Source organism: Cervus elaphus, chromosome 1 (genome assembly GCF_910594005.1).
Source record: "Cervus elaphus chromosome 1, mCerEla1.1, whole genome shotgun sequence".
NCBI lineage: Eukaryota > Metazoa > Chordata > Mammalia > Artiodactyla > Cervidae > Cervus > Cervus elaphus.
The window spans coordinates 47,351,607-47,374,350 of NC_057815.1; the positions used below are offsets into that span (position 1 = coordinate 47,351,607).

General features: G+C 43.7%; 1 long non-coding RNA gene across 4 annotated transcripts in view; it reads left to right on the forward strand.

Annotated features, from left to right (window-relative positions):
• Positions 1 to 22,744, forward strand: part of LOC122693731 — an 87,466-nt gene that overhangs the window by 22,870 nt on the left and 41,852 nt on the right. For 2 of the 4 annotated variants that reach the window (XR_006341001.1, XR_006340999.1), the window contains exons 2-3: positions 1,899 to 2,060; positions 6,762 to 6,871. This is a non-coding gene — a long non-coding RNA (uncharacterized LOC122693731). The remainder of the gene's footprint in view (positions 1 to 1,898; positions 2,061 to 6,761; positions 6,872 to 22,744) is intronic. The other 2 variants (XR_006341003.1, XR_006341004.1) reach the window with 1 other exon arrangement.

Here is a 22,744-nt window from a genome sequence, read left to right on the forward strand (position 1 = left end):
CTACCGTCTGGCTCTACCGTCTGAGGCAGGCAGACTCTACCGTCTGAGCCACCAGGGAAGCAGCAATGAATACCCAGTGCAGCCATAAATAAATAAAAAATTTTAAAAAAGAATCTGGGGTTCACACTGCAGCATCAGGGAGAAAAGTTAGACACAAGGTCTGAGGGCCTCTGTCCATCACTTTCTCTTACCTATTTTTTGTTACAAGTCTAACTAAAAGAAAAAAAGAAATCTAAGTTTAAAAGTTCAAGTTAAGCTCCTTCAAGTCTATGACCCGATTTTCTTCAACTTGAATCTTATTAGCCCCTCGATATGGAATTTCTAGTTCTTTTCTATGGTTTCTTGAGCCACAGAGCTGTGTCACACTCAAGGTGGGAACCTGTTTTCATCCACTGATTGCTGCAAAAAAAATACCATGATAACTAGTCCACCTGTTCAGCTCAGTTCAGTCGCTCAGTTATGTACGACTCTTTGCGACCCCATGGACTGCAGCACCCCAGGCTTCCCTGTCCATTATCAACTCCCAGAGCTTGCTCAAACTCATGTCCATTGAGTCAGTGATGCCAGCCAACCATCTCATCCTCTGTCGTCCCTTTCTCCTCCTGCCTTCAATCTTTCCCAGCATCAGGGTCTTTTCCAGTGAGTCAGTTCTTCGCATCAGGTAGCCAAAGTACTGCAGTTTCAGCTTCAGCATCAGTCCTTCCAATCAATATTCAGGACTGATTTCCTGTAAGATAGACTGGTTGGATCTGCTTGCAGTCCAAGGGACTCTCACGGGTCTCAGGGCAACTAGAGAGCATGCTCTCAGCAACTAGAGAATGTCCACGTGCTGCAAAGAAGACCCAGTGCAGCCAAATAATTTTTTTTAAATGGCATATCCCCTGACTTTGGAAAGGCAGACCACAAATAAGAGCTCTGATGAGGGTCCTAAAAAAGTTTGAGGATGCTCTGGGAGGATGCAAGGTAGGTAGGGAGGCAGGGAGGCAGGGAGGCAGGGGGTGTTGCACAGAGAAGATGGCTCTCCAACAAGGTCTGAGGAAGCAGTATGATGTGAGGGTTCAGGATACAAACTCAAGAGTTAGTCTGCCCAGGCAGGGGTCAGACTGCTTCCGCTGGAATCTGATTCCGTCATGACTCACTTGCATAATTCTGATATGCAACTAAGCCTTAGTTTCCCCCTCTGTAAAATGAGATAATTATATTACCTATACCACAGAGTTGGGTTTCCCAGGTGGCTCAGTGGTAAAAAAATCCACCTGACAATGCAGGAGACTGAGGTTGAATTCCTGGCTAAGAAAGATCCCCTGCAGAAGGAAATGGCAACCCACTCCAGTATTCTTGCCTGGGAAATCCCATGGACAGAGGAGCCTGGTGGGCTTCAGTCCGTGGGGTCACAAAGACTGGGACACAACTGAGTGACTAAACAACAACAACCACAGAGTTATGATGAAGATTAAATAAGAAAATCCCTAGACCCAGACTGATTGTTCATTCAAGATTTAAGTAAAAGTGCCTCCTGGTTCACTCAGGAGTTATTTTTGTGTTGTTGTCTCTTAAACTTGTAGCCCCAGAGGTTGGCATCCAATGGAAGGTTTGGCTGGCTAAGCACAAATTTTCTCTAAAGAATATAAAAATTGGGTTAAGTGATTTTTCAGGCAGCTAATCACAGATTCCCAAATTGGCACTTACGTAAAATGAAAGTTTAAGCAGCCCATGCCTTGAACAGGCTTATTTTTTGGATGAGGGGAAGAGAGAGTGAGGGTATGAGGACTCAGTCAATTTGGCAAGTTGGTTTTGTGCAGGGAAGATAAAGGACTCCTGAGAGCATTCTACCCTATGGCACTGTCTGTTGGAGAGTGGATGAATTTTTTTTTCCCTTGTATTCTTTTTCTTTATAGAGATCACTGGCACCCTGTTGCAATGAAAGTATCTGACTGTTTACTGCAGCACTGACTCGAGGTTAAGCGAGCAGTGGACCATTAAAACTCAGGAGAATGCAATACATCTCTAATTTCTGCCTTCAGCAAAAAATTGCTTTGATATAGACTTTATGATAGCAGGTATGTAAAATTATGCCCATATAAACAGTAGGAATGAAAGCAGTTAGAGATTAGAGATGATTAAATTTGCTTCTTAAAGGGGGGGAATGTCTTTTCATTTAGTACTAATCTCTTGTCGCAAATGAACATTTTTTATTTCGTTTCTATGTTTTTCTTCTTTCATCAAGACAAAAGGAGAGAGAAAGGGCCAGAAAAGAGCAAGAAAGGGAGGAGGTGGTAAAAGGGACATGAAGGGGAGGCTGGAAGGGAGGGGCGGAGAGAGAAAGGAGGTAACGACAAAGGGAGAAAAAAAATATTTGGAAAGAGGGGTTGGGCCTCAGAGTAGCTGTGCTGTCTGACCAGTGCTAAGCAGGGCCAAAAAACAAAATGTCCATTCAAAAGTTTCCCTCCATCACTTTGAGAGACCATTTGGAAGAGCACTGGGAGACCTTTATTTAGTTCAGGTATTCTTTATACTTAACCCAGTCTATCCCATTGCAAATACTATCAGATCCAAACACTATAGTCTATGAGTTTTCACTAACATTTTGCACTGAGTAAATCTCATCTCCCAGGCAGATTGCAGTATCCTGCAGGTAAGGTCCAGGACCCTACATTTTACTTGCATTCCCTCTGCAGTGCTTCACAGCTCCGTCCACATGCACTCAAAACAGCAGGTAAACAGACGAGGCACCTCAGTTGAAGGCGTCACCCTCTGTACGCACCACACACTAGTCACTCCACCCGGGGAAGCTCTTTGCCCATGATGCCCAGCAAACCTGGCACAGAGGGGACTTTCAGCAAGCACTTTTGCCTGGCTTGACCTTCCCATTTCCTGCCAACCTGTGGCCTTTATCTTCTTCCAAATGTGAAAAGCACTTTCTCTTGGAAGCCCTCCCAGACATCAATATATATTAATAAATATTTTTTACACTGCAATTAGTTTACTTTTAATTTTATCTGCATCTGCATGTTCCCATTAAATTGTCTGTATTCTGACGAACCATTATTTATGGACACTGAAATTTGAATTTCATATAACTTGTACCTGTCATAAAATATTCATTTGATTTTCCCCAACTATATAAAAATATAAAAACCATTCTTAACCCAGGCTTAACAAAAATAGGTGAGAAGCAGGATTTGTCTTGCTGCCTTTGTTTGCTGAAACCTGTATTAAATTATCAATCATATTTACATTTCCTTCAAAGAAATGGTTAAATTTTATATTGCTTCAGAGCTACTGGAAAAACTCAGCATTATTACTGTTTTTCCTTTTTTGAATTGATACTGTTGACAATGACAATGTTAGTTGCTCAGTCTTGTCCGACTCTTTGTGACCCCATGGACTGTTGCCCACCAGGCTCCTCTGCCCATGGAATTCTCCAGGCAACAATACTCTAATGGGTTGCCACTCCCTTCTCCAGGGCTCTTCCGACACAGGGATCGAACCCAAGTCTCCTGCATTGCAGGCAGATTCTTTACTATCAGAGCTACCAGAGATCCAAATCCCAAGAAACTTGGAAGTCAAGGGTGGAAAATATTGAAATGAGTCTGTCTACATCAGCAGTGCAGCATATCAAGCAGTCAGGCGTTACGAGGAGAATGATTAGTAAGCAGAGTCTTAAGCCTGTTGAATTTTGAGTTGGCACTCTTGCCTCAGGCTGCTTACTCCCTTTACAGGTTATCATCCAGGCTTCTTCACAGCTCCCTTTTTGGCATGAGTGTCCTCGCAAAGACACAGGATCAAACTCCCTCCACTTCACCTTGAAAGATCTCTGATCTCTTCCTCCCGTCTCCAGAGGAGAGATCTTTTTCTCTGCCTCCTCTACCTTCTACCACCCTTCCTGCACTGGATCCTTCCCTCAGCATAGGTTTATGCTGCTTTCATTTCTCATATTTAAAAGAATTCCTCCTTCCCTTCCCACCTCCTCTCCTAGCTCACCGCTCCCTCCCCTTTTCTTCACTTCCAAGCATTTTGGAAGATGAAGTTGGCCCATCCTCAGGGATTTACTCCTCTGCTTCTGTAGCTAGGAAGCTTATTCATCCTTGTTTTCATTTATTTATTTCAAAGTAAAAGTTGTCTTACTGATTTTTTTCTGCTCATAAAAGCAGTATATTTTGTTTTAAAAGTTCACTCAAGGGCTTCCCTGGTGGCTCAGTGGTAAAGAATCCACCTGCCAATGCAGGAGACACAGTTCGATCCCTGGTCTCGGAAAATCCCATATGCCGTGAAGTTGCTGAGCCCATGCACCACAACTATGGAACCCGTGCTCTAGAGCCTGGGAGCTGCAGCCATTGACGCCTGAGTGCCCCAGTGCCCATGCTCCACAACAAGAGGAGTCACCACAATGCAACTGGACAGTAGCCCCCGCTCGCCAAAACTAGACAAAAAAGCCTGAGCAGCAATGCAGATCCAGCGCAGCCAAAAATAAATAAAACATTTAAAAGTTCACTCACTATATAAATAAACTCAAATTAAAAATAATAATAACCAGGGGTTTCCCTGGTGGTCCAGTGATTAAGACTCTGCACTTCCACCGTAGGGGACACGGGCTTGACCCCTGGTTGGGAGCTAAGATCCCACATGCCTCAGGATGTGGCCAAAAATTTAAAAAATTATAATAACAATAGCCAGTAACTCCAAAATTCAGAAACAGGGGCTATATGCATTGCTGGGTTCCTCTCTAATAGCTGTTTTCCTATATCTTCCTTCCTGCCAAAGTTTGGTATCTACCTCACCCCACACCTGACCAGTGACATATCTAGTCTTGTTCAAACTTTTTGGTCTCTGAACCCCTTTACACTCATAAAGATTATTGAAAGCCCAAAGAGCTTCAGTTTAATAAGCTATGTCTGAATTTTACTGTTCAGTTCAGTCACTCAGTCATGTCCAACTCCCTGTGACCCCATGGACTGCAGCACGCCTGGCTTCCCTGTCCATCACCAACTTCCGGAGCTTACTCAAACTCATGTCCATAGAGTCCATAGGTGCCATCCAAGCATCTCATCCTCTGTCGTCCCCTTCTCCTCCAGCCTTCAATCTTTCCCAGCATCAGGGTCTTTTCAAACGGGTCAGTTCTTCCCATCAGGTGGCCAAAGTATTGGCATTTCAGCTTCAGCATTTGTCCTTCCAATGAATACTCAGGACTGACTTCCTTTAGGACTGACTGGTTGGATCTCCTTGTAGTCCAAGGGACTCTCAATAGTCTTCTCCAACACCACAGTTCAAAAGCATCAATTCTTCGGCACTCAGCTTTCTTTATAGTCCAACTTTCACATCCATACATGACTACTGGAAAAACCATAGCTTTGACTAGACGGACCTTTGTTGACAAAGTAATGTCTCTGCTTTTTAAGATGCTGTCCAGGTTGATCATAGCTTTTCTTCCAAGGAACAAGTGTCTTTTCATTTCATGGCTGCAGTCACCATCTGCAGTGATTTTGGAGCCCCCCAAAAAAATAAAGTCTGTCACTGTTTCCATTACTGTATTAGATGTTAAAATAAAATTTTAAATATTTACTAATCCATCTAAAAATAACAATAATAAACCTGTTGTAGGTTAACACATAACATTTTTTATGAAAAATAATATATTTTCCAAAACAAAAAATATTTGGTGAGAACTGTGGCACTGTTTTACATTTTAGCAAATCTTTTAGTGTCTGGTTTAATCGACAGCTGGACTTTCATATCTGCTTCTGCATTCAATCTGTTGTGCTATGTTGTTCTGCTTAAAAAAATGTGTGAAATGTGGTCGCACAGATAGGTGGTTAGAAAAGGGAGGGGTGTTTCAATATTCTTTTTATATAATTGTTGACACTCTGATTTGCTATTACATCAATACTCAAAAAATAGGAAGGATATAGGAAAAAAAAATAATGGGGACATCCCTGGTGGTCCAGTGGTTAAGAATCTATCTTGCAATGCAAGGGATGTAGGTTCAGTCCTTGGTTGGGGAACCACATGCTGTGGAGAACTAAGCCTGCTCACGGCGACTAACGAAGCCCATGCAACACAACAAAAGATCCTGCCTGACGTAGCGAGATCCCATGTACTGAAGCCAAACAAATACTTTCAAAAAAAAGAAAGAAAAGAAAATAGTGGTTACCACTGGGGAGGGGAAAGGAGAGACAGAGAAAATAGGGGCAGGGACTAAATAGGTACAAACTACTATGTATAAAATAATCTACAAGGATATACTGTATAGCACACGGAATACAGCCAACAATTTATAATAACTATAAATGGAGTTTAACCTTTCAGAATTGTGAATCACTATGTTGTACACCTGAAACATATTGTACATCAACTATATCTCAATTTTAAAAAGAAAAAACAGAAATAGAAAAAACTCTGAAAAGGTAGTAGTTTCACATCTATAAATCTTTTGTACTTTCTGTACACTTGTACGAGAATGAGAATAAAAGGCGAAAAAAAAAATCTTAGTAGTATTGTGAACATAGTTTTGACCTCATAGACCCATCTGATAGGAGTCAGGGTCCCTGGAGCACACTTGGAGAACCACTGGTCTAAACCAGGGATACTGGTCCCTTTACCAGTGATATAGAATGGACATGTGACCCAATTCAGACAAAGCAGAAGTGAATGGAATTCTTCAGTCATTTGGGAAAGGTTTCCTCCAAGACAAAAAGTTGCCCAAGAAGACAGAGCTACGATGCTTCTGCTGGTTAACATTGTGTTTGTCTTGCCTTTTCTAGGGGAGGTGCTGAGGATGCCAGCACAGACACGATGCCAGAACCAACCTGCAGTTCCCTTGACTTAGGACTGAGAGCACGTGAAATTAGCTTTACCTAAGGAAAAAGAGCAGGTAGGAACCTCTGGGGGACAACCTTCCAGACTTTCTTCTAAATGTTTATACATGTATGTTGATATTAATCTCTGTATTCCTGGCACTTAGCTCAGTGAATTACCTGCTACATCTCAGTGCTTAATGAATGTCCTTTGAAGGAATAAATCAATGAGCACATGGTGTTTATTGACTAACAATAATTTCCTCTCACTCTGTTCTTTGAGAGAATGAAGAAAAGCAGATCTCTCTAAGAATAACATGTTTCCTGGGTGCTATGAGACATACTTAAACAAATATCAGAGAAGAAGGCTGTTTTCTCCATTTCTGGATACTAAAACCCTACCTCCCCAGCATTTTTAATTCTAAAGGAATTCAGGCGTTTGCCTAACACAACCTGAAGATTTGGTACTTTGTGCTACTATAGTGATTTATAGTTTACAAAATGCTTTCGTGATTATTTCAGTCAAGCTATGTAGTCAAGTTATGATGTAGTGCTATTAACCTTCCTACACTGTTGGTGGAAACGTAAATTGCTACAGCACTATGGAGAACAGTATGGAAGTTCCTTAAAAACCTAAAAATAGAATTACCGTATGATACAGCAACCCCACTCCTGGGCATATACCCAGAGAAAACCATAATTCAAAAAGATACATGCACCCTAATGTTCACTGTAGCACTGTTTACAATAGCCAAGACATGGAAGCAACCTAAATGTCCATCAACAGAAGACTAGATAAAGATGTGGTATATATACACAGTGGAATATTACTCAGCCATAAAAAGAATGAAATAATGCCATTTACAGCAACATGGATGGACCTAGAGATGATCATACTAAGTGAAGTAAGTCAGAGAAAGATAAATATATGATATCATTCATATATGGAATCTAATTTTTTAAAAAATGGTACAAACGAACTTTTTAAAAGACAGATTCACAGATTTTTGAAAACAAATTTACGGTTTATCAAAGGGGAAATATGGATGGGGAGAGATAAATTAGGAGTTTGGGATTAACATATACACACTGTTAATGCTAAGTCGCTTAAGTCGTGTCCAACTCTTTGCAACCCTATGGACTACAGCCTGCCAAGCTCCTTTGTTCATGGACTTTTCCAAGCAAGATTACTGGAGTGGGTTGCTATGCCCTCCTCCAGGGGATTGTCTGGACTCAGGGATTGAACTCGTGTCTCATGTCTTTTGCACTGCAGGCGGATTCTTTACCACTGAGCCCCCAGGGAAGCCCCCATATACACACTACTATATATAAAATAGATAACCAACAAGGACCCACTGTATAGCACAGGGAACTCTACTCAATATTCTTTTTTTTTTTTCAATATTCTATAATAACCTATATGGGTAAAGAACCTGAAAAAGAATGAATATACATGTATGCATCACTGAATCACTTTGCTACACACCTGAAACTAACACAGCATTATAAATCAACTATACTCCAATAAAATTTAAAAATAGAATTTAAAAATGTAGAAACTGGCAATTCACTATATGAATAATGGTAAATTGAAGAAATGTATTGATTCTTTTCTTCCCTCTTCCTTATTAGCAAATGAGAACACATAAAAAATTAATATGATCTAGAAAGGGCATCTTATAAGCAAAAAAGAGAAAGATGAAGAAAGGCAGTCCATGAAAGATTGAGTGGTTCAAACTTAGACTTGAACTGCAAGTCCAGTGTTCTTAGAGGTTGAGTACTTTGAAACTCTGCCAACCGCTATGTTATCATGGGTCTCTGACCACACTGGGTGGGAAGGGAAAACATGTAAGGAAAACTGGCCTTTGTCTCAAGCTCCACCACCTGGGAAACCCAGAACCTGTGAGGTGAGCCAGAGTGGCCCTATGATCTGCCACGGTTGAATGGCGCTAAAATGACAAACCTTTGTTTTGAATGACTTTACCTGGAAGTGATCTCTTCCGCTAGGATGACTGTGACATTAAAAATGGACGAGGCCAGGGACATTTCTCACCCGGAGCTCAATGGGAACTGGCAAGTGTCAGATTTGAAATTTCTCACTGCAACTCACAAGCTTCTGCTGACCTGAACTTGAAGGCTCCAACCTGGAAACAATCCAGAATTAAATGCTGATAACTAACTCTGGGAGAGAAAGTAAGTAAACTTTCCTGCCTAAGCAGTAGCAAAGAGAATTGGGGCTTTACCTTCACTGTGGACAGGTGGAAAACAACCTAGCCAGGGTTCAAGCCCACCTTCTCATCTTGCCCTGGCCACTATTCCATTATGTGACTCCAGGCAGATGGCTTATCCTCTCCAGAACTAGGCTTCTATATTTATTTTTTAAATATTTATTTATTTATTTGGCAACATTGGGTCATAGTTGGGGTGAGCAAGAGCTTCGATCTTCATTGAGGCATGTGGGGTCTAGCTCCCTGATCAGGGATTGAACCTGGGCTCCCTGCATTGAGAGTGCAGAGTCTTAGTCACAGGACCACCAGGGAAGTCCTTGTATTTTGAAGAAGATAAGAATTAGATGGTCTCAAAGGTGACAGCATCGGAAAGCATAAGGAGTATCTACATAAACTTAAGTCCATTTCTTTAAGGAGAAAAATATTTACTCATATGGTAAAAAGTTTATAATCATTATAAAATTTTCATATTGAAAAGTTTATAATCTCATAGATGAGATATGTAGGCATAGTTGAAAACAGTAACTCATACCTGGTTCTCACCTAAGCTCCAGATCACTTGTCTGGTCCCACACCAGGCTCTCAGCATCATGTCTGGACCTGATCTATACACACAAATGCTTCTCAATGAATGAGTGTGAATAAGAGTGAATAAGAGTGCCCAGGCTTTATCTCTTGTGGGATGCGTGCATGCATGCTAAGTCACTTCAGTCATGTCCAACTCTTTACGACCCCACCAGGCTCCTCTGTCCATGGGATTCTCCAGGTAAGAATACTGGAGTAGGTTGCCATGCCCTCCTCTAGGGGATCTTACCGATCCAGGGATCAAACTCATGTTTCCTGTGTCTCCTGTATTGCAGATGGATTCTTTACCTCTGAGTCACCAGCGAAGCCCCATCTTTTGTGGGCTAGCCTGACGTAATAGAAAAAGACCTGGAGTCCAATACAGCTGGTCTCAGTTCCCAGCTGTGTCACCTTGGGAATGATCTCTGTTACTTCTGTCAAATGGGATAGTTGTGAGAAGAGAAGATCATTGGTGTGAGTTCTCTGGAGCAGCACTGAGCCCAAGGCAGGTGCCAGGGCATGGTATCTGCTATCTGTAACATGGGAGAGTTAAAACAAGCACACTGGAGCTTTGGATAGCAGAGAAGGTGTAATTATTTCATGTTTGGGTGATCAGGCCAGGAATCCTACGGAGTATTTAGGTAAGACCTGGAAAGACTGTCCCCCAGTTTGATAGGTCAAAAAGGGATACAAGTGAAGGACAGCAAAGGCCAGGAAGCAGGAAGGTGTAGTGAACATTGAGGACCTAGAAAGGAGGATGGTTTGTCTGGACAAAGAAGTTACTGAAAATGGAAACTGGGGCCAGGTTTTTTAGGGTTCCAGGTGACACAATATTTGGACTTTATTCTAGGGAAAATGGGGAGCCTGTGGAGGTTTTGAGCAGAGATGTGACAGATTTAAGGAGCTACATTTCGGGAGGCTGGCAATCTAGTGGTTAAAGAGCCACCTTCTAATGCAGGGGATACAGGTTCAATCCCTGGTTAGGGAACTAAGATCCAACATGCCATGGTGCATGGCCAAAAAAAAAAAAAGGAAGAAGCAACACTTATTATTAGGCAAGTAGTAGAAGTTATCCATAGCTAAACTCAGAGAAAAGTGAAAGTGAAAGTCACTCAGTCATGTCTGGCTCTTTGCGACCCCGTGGACTGTATATTCCATGGAATTCTCCAGGCCAGAATATTGGAGTGTGTAGCCCTTCCCTTCTCCAGGGGATCTTCCCAACCCAGGGATCAAACCCAGGTCTCCCGCATTGCAGGCAGATTCTTTACCAACTGAGCCACAAGGGAAGCCCACAATGCAGAGAAAAGATGGGTACAAATTTCAAAGATAGACTCTGAAGTGGGAGTCACTGTAATCAATCTACACTGCTGTCATGGCTGATACGCTCAGTAATACCAATCTCTAATAAAAATCTTGAAGAGGGAGACCGGCATCATCTTGGGTTAGGTGGGGTAAGACAAGACAACTTAGGATACATTCTCGGGAGGAGGGAGATTTATAGAAGGATTTCTGGCTCTCACTGCTGTGGAATTTAAATGGATTAGTCATGTTACGATCTTGAATGTGCAACTATACTCCAGAGTCTTCAGGGACCCAGGGTGACAAGACAACTTGATTTCAGTGAAAAAGCAGCATGTTCTTTGACCCTGAGTAACACTGATGTTGAATTACAATCCCTGAACACAGGTAAAGAAAGATGTGAAAGAAAAGGAAAATGAAGGCATGAGGAAAGCAGAGAGAAAGGGAGGAAAAAAGAGGAAGATTATGGAGAGAAAAGAAAGAAAAAAGTGGGGCAGATCCAGGACGGATGTGAGGTCTGCTCACAGCGGTCAAGCCTAGCACTGCCCAAGGCGCCTGAGCCGACAGAACAGAGACACGAGGCTGAAAGACTATAGTCAGTTTCATCTTTTTGGCTGTAAACAATTCACATGGAAAATGTTGGATGCGACTTCACTGGCTCAGTATAGAGGGAGGAGGTCTAGTCATCAATCTTGGAACTTTTTCACTTCTGGGGATTGTCACCCATGTCAGATCCATCTGGACATTTCTAGGGTTTTTGTTTTCCTTTTTTTTTTTTTCCAAAGCCTTTGCCAAGAAAGGATAGTTAACACATTTAGTTGTAAGAAAGTAGGACACAGAGGGAAGAAATTGGGTGTTAGCATCAGTTTCTTCCATTTTCATAAAGCCCAAGAGTTCTTATGGGATCCTTAGGTCTGTAAAATAATTTACTTCTAAGTCATTCATTCTTTTATTCAACAGCTATTTAACAAGGACTTGGGGTGGGTGTGTGTGTGTGTGTGTGTGTGTGTGTGTGTGTGTGTGTGTGTGTGTGTGTGTGTGTGTGTGTGTGTGTGTGTGTGTGAGCACACACGTGCTAAACCACTTCTGTCACATCCAACTCTTTTGACCCCATGGACTGTAGCCTGCTGGGCTCCTCTGTCCATGGGATTCTCCAGACAAGAATACTGGAGTGGGTTGCCATTTCCTTCTCCAGGGGATCTTCCCAACCCAGGGATCAAACCTGCATCTCTTAAGTCTCCTGCATTGGCAGGTGGCTCTTTAACACTAGCACCACCTGAGAAGCCCTAGGCATTCCACTGGTTACTGTTGGGCTTCTAGCAGGATCACCTAGATCCTGAAGATGAGCTCCTGCCCCAGACCACAGAACAGAGAAGATATTGCAAGACATCCCCTTAGTTATGCTTCTGGTAACAAAAAGCAAACAAAACAAACAAAGAAACAAAGCTCACTGGTCTTGAGTTCCCCTTATGGTGCCCTGCAATTCTGCTTGTCTCTGTTTTCTCCTGGTACTATGTATCCTCTGTTCTTAAAATACCTCTGGGAACTTCTCTGGTGGTACAGTGGTTAAGAATCCACCCTGCGATGCAGGGGACGTGGGTTCAACCTCTGGTTGGGGAACTCAGAGCCCATGTGCTATGGGGGCAACTAAGCCTGTGCACCACAACTACAAAGTTCGTGTGCCACAACCTAAGATCCTGCATGATGCAACTGAAACGCCTGACACAGCCAAATAAAAAATAAGTGTTTTTTTAAAAAGTTTTTAAAAAGTACTTCTCTTTGAAAGTAGCTGCTGGATTAAATAATTCCGTTCATTTAGTTTTCAGTCTTAAACCATAATTTTGTTTCACTCCATCTTTATAACTTTTATTTACAATGGTTGCTGGATACTAACTCATTCCTGGGAGCCAGGTCTTTTATTTTCATTATCTTTAAGCCTTACAACAGGTTCTTGAAAGAAATGGAGACTCAGCCGGGTTTCATTACCTGCCTAGAAAGCACAGCTAAAGAGCAGTCAAGTCAGGCTTCCTTGACTTCCAAGACACTTTCCCAGACACAGTATGGCCTCCCAACCCCCACCTGTGAGTTATTTCCCCCTGCTCTTGCCCTTGCCAAGGAACCAAAGAATTTCAGTGAAGAGCTTGTGCCCCTTGGTTTTCTATTAATAAATGTTTGATTAGTTCTAAATGAGCTGTCACCATGCCTTGGAGTAAGAATTACAAGCAGCTCCATAAGCTGATTGTAAATTGACAGCCACGTGATTCAAGTGGTTACTGTGACAACAGCTGAGGAGAAAGAATATTTGATTATGGAGATGTGGAGGAAGGGGACCAGAGGGTCTAGGGAAGAGTCAGACATTTCTGGCCTGATGAAGGCTTCAGAATCAAGAAGCAGTCTTTGTTCTGTCTCTGCAGGTTTTTTTTTAAAAAACGTTTTAAATAGTATCTTCTTAACTTGAAACACCTTATTGCATAGAAAAATGGTACGACTTGTGTTTCTCTAGTTTCCTTGGGAAATGGGAATATTAAAGTGTGAACTCCAATCATCTATGAAAAATTCTTGCCTGAGGATCTTGGCTCAGATCTGCAAGCATAAGGCATTTAAATAGCTTTCCTGATGAGTATCTTGAGGTTATCTCCCTGAATTAAGTTTCTGAATCTCACTCCCAAGGCCTCCTTGCCCGTGTGGGCAGAGTCCGGACACGTGGTAGGTGTGAGAAAGGCTGGGGTGCAGCCTGGGAATGGCAGTGCCAGGGCCTGGTCACCCTCCTGGGATTCGACAAGTGGTTCCAGCCAGGAGGCTTCGGTCAAATCACTTGACCTCTTTTTTTTTCCACTTGACCTCTTTACACTTTGCCAACCTCACCGATAAAATGACAGCGATGTCCTCTACCCCTGGGGTCCTGGTACACGTGACAGTGCAGGTGTGGAACCTGGACTCTGGATGCCTGGTGTGACGGAGGAAGAGGGTCCCCCCTCCTCCACTGATGCTACCTTTAGGGACCCCGGTGGCGGGCAGCGGGGAGGGTGGATGTGCAGGATCGTAAACCAATGCCCCTTCCCACGTGAACTTGCCCTGTGTGTTGGGGGCTGGGCTGGAGAAGAGGATGAAGGCTGGGTCTCAGTTCCTCCCAGCGGGGCCCTCCCCCAGAGCCCCACCTGCACCGCCCCGCCAATCCATGTAGGCCCCGTGTTAACCAGGCAGGGTTTGTAGACTGTTCTTAGTATTTTTCACTGCATTTTGGCAGTCAGCTTTGTTATCTGTTATCCATATTGTTTTCCGAATGCTCATCGATGCTCAAGAAGGCAGATGAGACTGAAAGCGCCTAAGAGTTCATATTGTCACCAGCAAAGCCCACTCACCATTTTCAGGAAGTAAAAGTAGAATCTGAGTAATCAAATAAAATCTAACCTTTTCCTTTTCCTTTGTGCTCAGTCTAATTCCACTAGTCCAGAGCGGGGTACTTCGGCCCAGAACTCCTCCTGAGAAAGGCTGACACCTCAGCCTGGTGGGCCGTGTGCAAAAGCGGCTGCACGTGGCACCACGCAGCACTCAAGATGGCGGCGGCAGGCCGAGCGCAGAGCCTGCCCCAGGCGGCGGGCGCAGGAGCGCGAGCCGCTCGGCGGCCGATCCCTCGGGAGCCCCCCTCCCCGCCCAGAGGACCTTAGAAGGCAGCCCCGCCCTCCACCTGGGTGCGTGTGCTTTAGGGTAGCCATCTGCAAGCCTTTTGGGCACCAGGGACCCGTTTCAAAGAAGACAATTTTTCTAAGGACTAGGGGCAAGGGGATGGTTTCAGGATGACTCAAGTGTATTACATTTATTGTGCACTTTATTTCTATTAGTATTATATCAGATCCACCTCAAAGCATCAGGCATTAGATCCCGGAGGTTGGGGACCCCTACTCTAGAGCCCAAGCTGACACCTCTCCACACTCTGTTGAGAGAATAAAGCTTTCCTTTGCTTCCAAACTGAACTCAGTCTCACTCTATTGGCTTGGACAACAGTAGGGTTAGAGGACCCTGGCTGGGGCCTGATTTGAGAGGCTCGGTAACAAAATTGCTACCAACAAAAGGAACATATTGCCTCACCTGTTTGCATTCCTTTTTGAGAAGGTGGAAGCCAAAGATGGTAAGTTTAAGCACTTAGTTTGAAAACTAAGTTCTGGTTTGGGAATAAGAGTGTGTTGGGGGGCAGGGGCGGGGGATTGTACAAGCAGCTGCGGTCAGCAAAATATCACCCAGGGGCCAAGGTATCTGAATGTTCCAGATCTGCCTAGAGAAGTAGGTGTGATGGCAGAGCTCAAGGTTTGGAGTCAGGAAACCCTGTTCTGACCCTCATTCCTCCGGTGGTCATGGACCGGGTCTTCAAAGTCCTATTCCTTCATTTTAAAAATTTGGGTTACGATCTCTCTCCCATGTAAGTTACAGAGCTTTGAGGTTCAACAAGGTAATTCAAGGAAAAGTGCTGTGAATTCTGCATGTCACTATATCCGTGGAAATGGCTGTTTCTCCTCTCAGTGGATTTGTTAGGTTTGTGGAGGCAAAAAAGCAGGGTTTTGGCCTGTTGCAGGAAGAGGGACCTGAGCTTTATCTTCAGTTTAATGTCATGGCTTCTGTATGGACGTGGGGCAGCACCTGCTGGACCCCGGTGGGTGAGGGCACACTTTGGAATCACCCTGCCTTGCAGATAATGCTTGGCTGCCCTTGGTGATGAAGTCTGGAGCATCCTTTGCCATTAGCCTGTGGAGACAACCTTTGCATTTCTTGTTCTGTCCAAAGACTCTGTACTTGTTGAAACCAATCATATCTAGCACTTAGATTTGATGAAAATTCCCAGAAAACAACCTTAGAGGAACCTCCCCTGAACTCTCAAACTCTCTTCTGTCTTCTCCACCCCAGTATGCTCATGTGTTCACAAAGCTGAACCATACCACAACCCCCCGTAGGACAAATAACAATCGAGTTACAAAGAAAGTGATTAATAGTTCATTTTCATAAAGTCTGGCTGCATCCAACACTGAGATGCCAAGAATCTATGACTTCACCTTTTTTTTTTCTGACACACTCCTAAAATGCACGACTGGGCACAGTTCCACTGGGAAACTAAATAAATCAAGAAGACAGAGTTGCCTGTGAGATGCTGAGAATTTAGAATTCAAGATAGCTTCAACTTTGATTTGCTCTTCTTTTTCTTAATGGATGTTCTCTTTAGTTTTCATGGATTTGTGAAATACATATCATTTGTGGTTGATTCTACCAGTTTTTCCTGTAAAGCAAGAAAAATTTATTTTTATTTTAGGAAAATAGAAGCCTAGAGAAGGTAATTGGCTTGAGGCTCCCCAAAACACATCTGTTCATTTATTTTTACTAATGTTTTTATTTTGTATTGGCGTATAGCCTATTAACAATGTAGTAGTTTCAGGTGGACAGCAAAGGAAATCAGCCATGTTTATACATGTTTCCATTCTCCCCTAAACTCCCCTCCCATCCAGGCTGCCATATAACATTAGGCAGACTTTCCTGTGCTGTATACAGTGGGTCCTTGTTGGTTATCCATTTTAAATATAGCAGTGTGTACATGTCCATCCTGAACTCCCTAACTATCCCTTCCCCCTATCTTCCGCAGCAAAAATAATTTCATTCTCTGTTTCTGTTTTGTAAATAAATTCATTTATATCATTTCTTTTTAGATTCTGAATGTAAGGGATGTTACACATATTTCTCCTTCTCTGTCCACTCAGTATGAAAATCTCTAGGTCATTCATGTTGCTGCAAATGGCCTTATTTCATTCTTTTAAATGTCTGAGTAATATCCCATTGTATATATGTGCCACATCTTTATCCATTCCTCTGTTGATAGACATTTGGGTTGCTTCCATGTCTTGGCTATCGTAAACAGTGCTGCAATGAACACTGGAGTGCATGTACCCTTTCAGACCAAAATCCATTTGTGTAATCAATGAAATATCATTATCAATGAAATGCACAAGCAAACAGTGAGGTAGAAGTCAGCAAATGTTTGGCCATCTCCTTTCACTGTCTTTCTTCTTCTGGAATCAGTGAATGGGCTAATTAAGTTGTGATGTGAAAAGCCTGGATCTGGCATTCTCTCATGAGGGGGACTTAGCTCCTGGCAAGTGCAATTATGAGTAGAGATGTTGATTTAAATGTTGGCTTTGGGGACTTCCCTGGTGGTCCAGTGGCTAAGATATCTTTTGCAATGCAGGGGATGCCAGTTTGATCCTTGGTTAGGGAACCAAGATCCTACATGCTGTGGAGCAACTAAACCCGCTAGCCACAACTAAAGAATGTGCGCACCACAAGGAAAGATCCCATGTGCCACAACTAAGATCTGACACAGCCAAATAAATAAATTAAAAACAAAAAAAGATGTTAGGCTTGGAATAAGAGAAATGCAAACCATTTTTTTTGAACTCCAACTTAAGAAGCACTCTGATAATATAGGAGTCCTTTTACAGCACATCCAAGTATGAATGGGAATGCAATAATGAATTGTCCTTTTTTACGAGGGTCTGAAAATGAGAAACCAGGCACTAGGAAAAGAATCTAAGTCAGGGGACCTGGAGGAAATCCTTGGACACAAGTGGTCTGATTTACGTGGTTGGAAGTTCAGCCTCTGTCCTGCGTTTACGTTGTTCTTTTCTTTTGAACTTCACTGTGTGGGCCCCACACTGTGCCGAGTCAGTGCGTGCCCTGCCAGAGCAAGGTTCCACCTGAGCTGGAGCAGCTCACAGAAGCCTCCCCATGAAGTCTCCCAGGGCTACGGCCACTGCGGAACCACACCAGAAGGCCCTTGTGTTCACGTGGGGCTGGAGCCTGATCCGTTGCTGGAACCATCTTGTAGGAAAGAGTGCCCAGTTAGGGGGACTTTGGGTATTTGGTAACTGAACGTTTTTGCACTGATTTCTGAACCGATGTTTCTCAACTGGGAGCAATTTTGCCCCCTAGAGGACATGTGACCATGTCTGGAGACACTCTGGTTGTCACAAATGGAGATGCTCCTGGCATCTAGTGGGATGCCAGGGATGCTGCTAAACATACTTTGTTGCACAGAAGAGCCCCCCACAGGAATGACTGGGCCCCGAATCTCAATAGCGTCAAGTTTGAGAAAACCTGTCCTGGACCAAGTGAATAATACATCCTTCCTATTTTATTTTTTACTTTTTAGCCATGCCTTGTGGCATGTGGGATCTTAGTTTGCTGAGCAGAAATTTAACCTGGGCCACCTGTATTGGAAGTGCTGAGTTTTAACCACTGAACCATCAAGGAAGTTCCATTGTTACTGTTCAGTCACTAAGTTGTGTCCAAGTCTTTTGCAATCCCATGTATGGGCTGTAGCCCGCCAGGCTCCTCTGTCCGTGGGATTTTCCAGGCAAGAATACTGGAGTGGGTTGTCATTTCCTTCTCCAGGAAATCCTCCCAACCCAGGGGTCAAACCCATGTCTCCTGCGTCGGCAGGTGAATTCTTTACTACGGAGTCACCTGGGAAGTCCAAAGCCCCATCATATCTTTTTTTAAAACAAGCAAAGTAAAAAAAAAAAAAAAAAAAGTAAAAAAAAAAAAAAACAAGCAAAGTGTAGTAGGGTTACAGTGCAGTCCCTACCATGCTGGTTTTAGCCTTGTAAAAGAAGACCTGCCTACCTTTTTATGATAATCCTGCTTTATAAAAAACAACCAGAGAACCTCAGTGATGTAACACAATAAACCTTGATTTTTGCTCATGAGGCTGTTGGTCAGTGGTGCAATTCTGCTAATCTGGGCCGGGCCTGGCTGACCTTGATGAGCCCACGGAGGTCTCTGCAGTCAGTTGCTGGTTTGGCTGGCAGCTGGCTGGTTTAGGATGGTTGGTGAGCTGTGGACCGGGATGACTGGACCACGTGGTGTTATCATCCAGGAGGCTAGCCCAGGCTTTTCACATGTCCGTGGCAAAGTTTGAGAGAGAGAGAGAAAAAACACATGAGGTCTGCAGGTCAAGGGTTGGAACTGGCACATCACTTCTGACGAACACCATTGGCCAAAGCAAGTTCCAAGATTCAAAGATTGAGAAATAGACTCTGCTTTCTATGAGAAGAGCTGCAAAGTTAATCACAAAGGGCCGGGATGTAGGGAAGAATGAAAACTTTCAGACATTTTTGCAACCAATCTACCACATGCTTCTCCAATTCGAATTTACATGTATGTACCACAGTTTGGTTGAGCAGTACCTTCCCCAGGAAGCCTTACCTAACCCCTCCCCTGTCCTCCCATGGTACCTGGACTGATAGCTCTTGTAGCTCTCCTCGTACAATGACACTGGCCAGCTGCCACTCCATCCAAGCCATCTTGGGATCCCTGCCCTCAAGCAACCATGAATAAGCATGTGGTTGGCTGATTCATATCAATGTATGACAAAACCCACTGGAAAAAAAAAAATAAGCATGTGGTTTCCTATCTCTGTATATGTCCTAAATGTGTTTTTTATTAATTAACTTTTTAATTAATTAATTAATTAATTTTTTGATCACACTGAGTCTTGGTTGCTGCATGCAGGCTTTCTCTAGTTGCAGCGGCCAGGGAGTACTCTCCTATGTGGTTCCCGGGCTCTAGAGCACAGGCTCAGTAGTTGTGGCCTTAGTTGCCTTAGTTGCCCCATAGATTGTGGAATCTTCCAGAGCGGGGATCGGCCCCATGTCCCCTGCATTGACAGGTGGATCCTCAACCACTGGGCCACCAGGGAAGCCCTGTCCTAAGTGTTCCCTGGATCTGGCTGTAAAGCCTGAGTTAAAGAGCTTGAATTATGGCGTGAGAATCATGGCCTGAGAATCATGGTGTGAGAATGCCTCTGCTCCAGTCCTTCCTTTGCCTCTTACCATGTCAAGCCAAGGGCTTCCCTCGTGGCTCAGTTGGTAAAGAATCTGCCTGCAATGCAGGAGACCCAGGTTCGGTCCCTGAGTCAGGAAGATCCCCTGGAGAAGGAAATGGCAACTCATTTCAGTGCTTTTGCCTGCAGAACTCCACGGACAGAGGAGCCAGGCAAGGCTGCAGTCCACAGGATTGCAAAGAGTCAGACACGACTGTGTGACTAACTTTTTTCTTTTTCACGTCAAGCCAAGAAAGTTAATTAAGCTATTTCTTATCTACAACAATTAATCTATTTTTTGTACAGCAGGGACAAAGCATCATCATGTCCAGGGGCTTGGGAGGACAAAAGGAGATGATATAGGACAAAGGCTTGAAAGATGGTACAGCAATCCTCAGTAAAGGTAGCTTTTTTGATTACAGATGTCTCTTTCACCATTTTGACCTAGTTAGTAGAGAACTGTGACTTCATTTATGAACTCATCCCTTACACATAGATGGGGCATCACCGAGGTCCTCCTCACACAGGAAGTGAAAAATCTATGTCACCGGCCAATTGGCTCCTCAGAGGCTGAATTCATTTTGCTTCTCTGGCTGGAACTGCATTCCTTCAGTCACTGGCAGAGATGATTATCTTCTCCTCCAGAGGTCACTGGAGCTGAGAAAGTCAACTCGCCTCCAGGGATATACTGTGCTCCCGTGGGGAGGGAGTCCTACGCATCAAGTTCCTGCACTGCTGACTCATCCTGGGGAGGTTGGCAGACTGCTAGGTCCCTATAGATCACAGGGATAATGGAGACGGCCGTGTGGGTGGAGTTTTCAGCAAGCTCCGGGGCTGAATCTGGTGTTTCTAGAACATTTTGGGAACCGTTAAAATAAGACACATACAATTTCAGACAGACTTTTAAATGGCAGTTTAAAAACAGCTGCTTCTGCCATGGGCTGAGTGCGTGGATTTTATAACCTTAAAAAAATTAGAAGCTTGCCTCATGCATAATTCACTGACTCAGTCCTGGGAGTTGCAACGCCCCTCACAGGGTGCTTGTGTCTGTCACTTTTAATATCCCACAAATTGGCCCTGGTGTCTCTCACTTGGTGGATCTCTGCAGAAATGGAATCTGGTGGGAGGGTGACGTCACCAGCTTCTCCCACCTCCCCAAGCTGCCGAGTCAGGTGTCTCCTCCCTGGCCTTGAAATTGTTCTCCTTTGTAAAAGGCTTCAGGTTAGAACTGAACACTTCCAACATACTCAGAAGAGATTTCTCAGTGGCTGGAAGAAGTCTGACTGTGGAAGGAGAAATTGGGGCAAACCCAGCCAAGCTAAAGTCTGCATCTTGATGGGCTGTCTCAGGAAATTTACTGAAACAGGACCTCTAGGAACCACCTGTGTCATACTAATATATTTAGTCTATAAAATGCTTTTGTGTTGTTTAGTCAGAAGATGATAATTTAGCACTGATTATCCTGGTTTTGGGGCTTCCCAGCTGGTACTAAAGGTAAAGAACCTGCCTGCCAATGCAGGAGACATGGGTTCGATCCCTGGGTTGGGAAGATCCCCCAGAGGGCATGGCAACCCACTCCAGTATTCTTGCCTGGAGAGTCCCTTGAACAGAGGAGGCTGGTGGGCTACAGTCCATAGGATCTCCAAGAGTAGAAAACAACTGAAGCAACTTAGCCTGCCTACATGCATCCTGGTTTTTAATGTTTTTTTGTTTGTTTGTTTGTTTTTTTTGCCAAATTGCATAGCATGTGGGGTCTTAGTTCCCTGACCAGGGATGGAACCTTTGCCCCCTGTATTGGAAGCCCAGAGTCTTAACCCCTGGTCCGCCAGCGAAGTCCCTATTCTGGCTTTTAAAATGGAGTTGAACATTTCCATGTGAACTGGTCTTGCTTTTAAAGTAAGTGTTTAGTTTTTTGAAGTCATTTTAAATTTGTCCTGTTTTTTTTTTTTTTTTTCTACACTCCCTAGCATCAAGTTGGACACATATTGCTTGATTCCTAAGGATCAGTTCTCACAAACTAGTAGCCACAGATTTGATTCATTTGATTGTTTTTTGTGTTGCCTTAGTGCAACATTGTAAAAGGCAATATACTTAGATAGGTGTCACACGGGGCATGTACTTAAGCAGCCGGATAGGGTGTTAGGTGACCTGGCTGCTGCATGTGTTTCTGTGCCTTCATTAGAAATTTGAGTTTCCACCACTGCTCGAGACTCATGTGCTTGGAAGGGTCCCTCCACCTCCATCCCCCTCTTCCTGACGTGACATCTGCAGGGATCTCTCCTGCACTGACCTCCACCAGCACCTGCCCTCAAGGAACTTAATTCCTTAACTAGTATATACATCCTCGTGTTTTTGCTCTTCTCTGTAGGTATTTGTCCTCTTTTGCTAATCACATTCTAGATCCTTTGCAAGCAGGTTCTTATACCACTTGGTAGCCCCAGTCGTGTCTTCTACAGCATGCGTGCTTGCTCAGTCACTAGGTCATGTCAGACTCTTTGCCTGCCAGGCTTCTTTGTCCATGGGATTCTCTAGGCAAGAATACTGGAGGGGGTGCTATTTCACAGAGTAGGTGCCAAATACGTGTTTGTGGGCAACTGAGATGGATATTCTGAGACAGTTGTTTTTTAATTTCAAAAATACTTTTACTTATTTATTTGACTGCCCCGGGTCTTAATTGCAGCATGTGGGATCTTTAGTTGCAGCATGTGAATTCTTAGCTGTGGCATGTGGGATTTAGTTCCTAGACCAGGGATGGAACCCAGGCCCGCTGCATTGGGAGTATGCAGTCCTAGCTGTTGGACCAACAGGGAAGTCCCAAGATAGTTACTTTTAATGGGCACTTTTCTGGGAGGACTTGACTAATCTTATGGCCACAATGTTTGCGGCCATATCTCCATTTCATGTTTGATTGTAATCATGGATCTCTTTTTACTTTTTGTCCTTTATAAGCATTTAAAGATAGGTTAAGTCTCTGAGATACATCCAAACCTTGGTGCTTT